Genomic DNA, 6,049 nt, shown 5'->3' with positions numbered 1-6,049 from the left:
TAGTGGTCATGAGCACGGGATTTGGGGGTTCTGCCACTATCTGTATTGACCTTGGGAAGAGAGTTACCATCTCTAAACCCTGACTTTCTCATCCATGCAATGAGGATACTACATTACAGTACCTTTTTTATGAATTGTGTGAAGATTAAATGAAAAAAAAATTTTAAGTATGTAAAATACAGCAACTGGCCCAGAGAAATCTGCCAATAAATCATTAGCTATTAGGACATTCCTAGTGACAGATAGAACCTATGTATTATCTAACAAAATGCTTCTGTGATGCTAAATAGCAGCTACTGAACACATATTTATTCACCGAATCCTTACAACCACTCTATATGAGGCAAGTATGATTACCAGGTTTATTTTATAGTGGAGGAAATGGGCGGACAGGTAGTAACATACCTGAGGCCACAGAGTGAATGTGGGGCCAGCAGGACTCACACCCCATCAGTTCATGGCGGGCCTGTTGCTCTCAAGTTCTCAGCTACAACTGAGCCTCTGACTGCAGATTGCTAATCCTTCTTCCCTGCTTTGCTTAGTTTCCATGTGAATTTAAGTAACCATTGGAAGCCAATCTATCCTCCAGAAAAGTACAACCAAATATAAATAAAATAGAAGCCATGTTGCCAATGATCATGATTCTAACAACAAACAGAAACATGCACTCTCAGAGCCTTAAAAAGATAAACATTTCCAAACAGAAAAGCCCTGATCTCCCAGTGACTCATTTTATTCAGCTTTCTTCTTTTATATTTAGAGCATTTTCTTTGATGAGGCATAGCATTTCCCATGAATGAAAAAGGATAAAGTAACAAGGAAAGGAAATCCTGTCCAAAAAAAAAGCTCTACTTTGTTCTTTCCTCTTCAAACTGCCCACATGTCAGTCGTGAGCTTTGATGGCTTAATAGGACTCCCCACGACCAAAGGACAAAGGAACCGTCCCCGTCAGTGTGGGGGGACCAGTGTTGCCACCAAGGTGCAGATTTAATTTCTGCAGTTCGGTGACATGTGACTGATAATGAAGTCACCAGAGCAAGGAAGAAAGTTGAGAGGAAAAATAAAACACCCTGTGTTTTAGCAAGAGATTTAAATAAAAACGAGACTCCTTCTTAGAGGGCTGTTCTTCACTAAGCATTCTCAAGCCATTCATTAAAGCATTTTCTTAAAAATCCAGCTAGTAAATAGAGATCACATATTGTTTCTCACTGTCACCATTCTTAGCAGATGCAATCTGTTCAAAGAAACAATTAATGACATTTGGGACATATCTTTAAATTATAGGATACATAAGGAAATACAATATGTGCTTACGTGACATACAAAGAGGAATCATTGAAAAAAAGATGATGTTGCTGTACTAAGAGAAGCAGAGAAAGGACTCAAAAGTGTGAAGGGCAAAAGTCTTCATAAGAATTTATCTCGATGTGAACAGAAGAACTGAAATAAGAGAGTAGAAACAAGTTACTCTGGGATAAAATTAGAGCTTTGGAGGTAACGTGAGACACAGGAATCGTACATTGATATTATTGAAACAACGGCATCTCCTTCCTCTCAAGTATTGTGTGGGAATAATGTCGAACCAGATGAGTGAACTGAGAGTGACTCTGAGACCTAAAAGAGTTCACAGGGAGAGCAACAAAAAGATCTGAGGAGCCTTAGGTCCTAAATTACTAAGAAGCAAAATTAATGGAAGAATAAGTCACTGGTTCACTCAGACATTTACCTTGAGCTTGAGTAGATGTAGGAAAGGACATAAACTCCAAGTGTTAGCAAGAGAATAGACCCACTAAGCTGAAAACCTTTTCCCTCACCTTCTGGCTAAAAGTTTTATCTTTTCTTTTTATGCATATTCATATGAAGATGACAAATTTTAAATCCTATGGAAAAGCTCACCCCACTAAACTGTGAAGGAATATGATAAGCAAAGTAAGCCTGGAGTCATAAGATCTCAAGTCTTCTACCAACTTTTCAGAGGTGGACCCTCTGAAGCAGACTACCAGAGTGGTTTGCATTTGGAGGGGTCTGTCAGTTTTCTCTCTTCGTACTTCTCACTGCTCGGTACCTATGCCACACTCCATAAAGTTGACAGTGACCTCCCAGCGGGCTATTTCACTCCTCGCCTTCCTCAAGCTCTCAGTAATAGTCAACAACGTGGACTGTTAGAAGCACTCAGTTCCCCACGACACCATGCTGTCCTGGTTTCCCTCCTACCTACACAGACACCCCTCCTTAGGATATTCTAATCCTCTTCTAGACAAACTGAAACTTCAGAGTTTCTCAAGGCTTGATCCTGGAGCTGCTTCCTTCTTACTGTCAGTTCTCTTCCTGGGGATCTGTGGACAACCACGGGTGCTATCGATCTCTACACCCTGCGACTCCCTAACTTACAGCACAGCTCAGGTGTCTTCAGGCTTCGCTGGGATGTCTCATCGACGCTTACACTAAGCTCCCCTCTCATCCATTCTCCCCACAGCAGTCAGGGCTCTTCTATGAAAATGGAAATCTGATCAGGACACTCTCTTAAAGGCCTTTAAACTTTCTCATTTCTCTGAGGATTAAAAACTCCAGTCTCTAAGATGGCCTAAGAAGGTCTGCAATACAGGGATCAGGTTTAGCCTTACCTTTCCTGCATCCCCCTCCATCTCCTGCTTCAACCACACTTGCCTCCTTTCAGTTCCTCTGAAGCCCACGTTCCTTCTTGCCTTGGAGCCTCTCCACATGCCTGGACCTTTTCTCCTATTCACCCTTCAGAGCTCAATGCCACATTACACCCTTAACGAAGGATTCTATGACCTCTCATCCTCGATCAAGTCCTCCTTTGAGATGATTATTCAGCCTCTGAACTTTTCCTTCATAAATAAGTTATCATATGTGCTTATCATATTTGCACATATGTATCATATGCACTGATTGTGTTCAGTAAATGAATGCTCATTCCAGTGAACACTGATGGCAACCCAGAGTCTCTGACCAGGCAACCTGAGTAGTAAGAGACCTCTTAGAGCATTTGTGATTTCTGCTGTGGTAGATTGATTTCACTGACCACCCAATTAATGACTTCTCTGTATCTACTTCTTTCACGATGTGACTTTGCAACTCATCCAATCAAGAATTAGAGTTGATTTTCCCCCCTTTTGAACCGGTACTGGCTTTGGGATTTGCTTTGGCCAACAAATGAATGGGAGAAGTGTTGGTGTGCCAGTTCCAAGCCTGGGCCTCAAAAACCTTGGCATGCTTTCACCCATTCTTTTTGACCTCTGCTTCTGCATGTGAATATTCCTGGGATCACTTATCAAAGTGTGAGAGATCCTGTAGAGCAGATTTAAGCCTTCCTAGCTGAAGTCTTCTCAGACAAGAAAGCCACTAGCCAACCCACCACTGGACTACAGACTCATGAGCAAGCCCAGACAAGCTCAGCCAAGCCTGGCCCAGATAAGCTGAACCTGTACACAGTTAAACTACAGATTCATGTAAAACAATAAATGGTGTTGTTTTAAGCCCCTGAGTTTTGAGCTGATTTGTTACACAGTAATAGCTAATGGATCAAGCTACCAATTAAAGATGTCTCTCTAATGTACACATTATCCAAAGATAATATATTTGCAGCTTCAAATGTTTAGCCATCAATGACTAATCTTCTTCTTCCCCTTTCCCTCTTCTCTGGCTAGGTAATTGCATATTTTTACAGAACAGTGAAGTCATCACCGAATATAGCTTCATGGAAGAATTATAGGTGAAATCCACTCCATACTATAGAGAAATTTCATCATCAATAGAAAAGATATGTTTAGTCTCCATTAGTTATGAAGCTGGATATTTTGGCTGGGCTGAGGTTCAGACTTTATTGGTGGGAGGGAATGTGTTAATTCTTCAGCTATATATCCATTGGTATTTGGGTCATGAGAGCCTTTGGATGGAGTCTTATTGTAAATTTCCTGCCTCGTATCCACTGTATCCTCAAATCAGAGAGATGAAGGAATCTCCAGGCAGAAAAGTGACTAGGATACTGATGAAAATGATGACAATAAAATATATATAAAGGACAAGTGTGGACCTCTCTTGACCAGATTGTGGGAAGTGGCAGCAGACTGGGGAAACTCTCAATCAATTTGTCTAAGGGTTACAGATGAGTCTGGTTTCAAACTCAGCCTTTAAAAAGCATCAGATCCCATTCCGACTGACCCACTCAGTTGTTGGAGTGTGTGTTAGGGTAAAGAGCTCCATGTGTGTATGTTGAAAGAAGTAAGCCACAAATTATAGACAGAATAAAAACTTGAGTATGAAAAATAAAACATCAACATTTAGAAGAAAATACGGAAAAATTTTGTTAAAATATTGTGTTAGAAGATTATTTCTTAAACAAAATGCAAAATTCATAAATCATAAAGAAAAAGACTCATGTCTGACTGTATTAAAATTTTAAATTCTGTTCAATAAAAGTCACCATATATAAAACTAACAGAAGAAAAGTGATGGACTGTCACACATACATATATAAACACACACACGCTCTCAATCTAAATATACAGGAAAGAATCAGTACTCAAAATATACAAAGAATCATCTACAAATCAATAAGAAAAAACCAAACACTCCAAGTCAAAAATGTGCAGAGAATATTAACAAGAAATTCACAAGAGAAGAAATATAAATGGTTAATAAAAATAAGGGAAGATATTCAGTCTTACTAATTGAAATGTCCGCTTTACTCATCTGTTGGCAAAACTTTTAAATCTGACATTATCAGGTGTTGAGCAGACTGTGGAAAAGTAAAAATTATCATAAACTACCAACAGGTACATCAATCTGTTGAACCACTTTGGAGAGTTGTCTAGCAATGACTAGCACAATCCAGCAATTCCACTTCTAGGTTTATGTCCTAGAAAAAGGCATCACACATATGCAAAACAAAAAGTTTAATGCATCGCTGTTTCTAAAAATAAAAAGGAAGTAACCTAAAATGTTCATAATAAAGTATGAACTAATTAAGTTGGTATTTTATATATATATATATATATATATAATAAAGTACTATTGGCAGTTGAAATAAAAGAATTTACATTATATGTATGAATATGGCTAAATCTCTGAAAAATATAATGCATAGCAAAAATATTGCAGGTTCATGCATATGTGAAATACTATATAATATTAAAAATATATAACATATCTAAATTAAATATAACACATATACGTGAATAATAAACATAGTATCTGTTATCATGGCTGCCTTTGAGATTAAGGAAGAAGATAACAATGTCAGAATATGTTTAAAGAGACTTAACCAATCTGTATTGTCTTCAGTCTTTCATAAGGAATAGAAAAGATCTGAAGCAAAAAAGAAAAACCCAGGATTTTGAAATATGTTAGTTCTACATGGTGATACATTGATATTTAATATATCGTTCTCTATAGTTTTCTGTATTTTAAAAATATTTAATTCTATTGTACAAGTACTTATTAATCACCAGTACTTGATACAATGCTAAGTAACAAAAACAAGAAAAAAATAAAAGACACAAAGAAAGAACCTAGTTAGCTGCAGGTCTCTGTCTGTTCCCAGAAGTGCTCGGCAAAGTTATAAATGATGCCTGTGCTTAAAGAGTTCCATGGTCAACAGAAATTAAAATGAAGATCCAGTCTCCATCTTCAGGGAGCTCTCATTCCAGAGAAAGAACCAACTCAGTTGTAGGTCTATGTGGCAGGTAACCAAAAGCTCCCCAAACTTCCATTTCTAGTAAACTGGTAATACTGAACTCCTTCTTTTATTTGTCTCTGGTCATTCAGAGTCAGGCCTCAGTCACTTTCCTTCATGTGTCTCCCTCCTGCCACACCTTGCAAGAGCTCCTTAAATTGTGAAATTTCTGTGATATTCATTTTGTGAGTGTTCTACAAAAGTATTTCTTTGTCATCTTCCAAATGTCCAAAACCTTTCTGATTTCACTTTTATGCAGTTACCAGATAGATCAACTTTTTTCTACAACAGTCTGAAAGGGTCACTATTTCAGACATTTTATTCATAAAGGGGTATAATAAAAGTGTCCTA

The sequence above is a fragment of the Cynocephalus volans genome, chromosome 11 (assembly GCF_027409185.1).
Source record: "Cynocephalus volans isolate mCynVol1 chromosome 11, mCynVol1.pri, whole genome shotgun sequence".
Classification (NCBI taxonomy): Eukaryota; Metazoa; Chordata; class Mammalia; order Dermoptera; family Cynocephalidae; genus Cynocephalus; species Cynocephalus volans.
The sequence above is the reverse complement of the archived record's forward strand: the minus strand, read 5'-3'. Positions refer to the sequence as shown.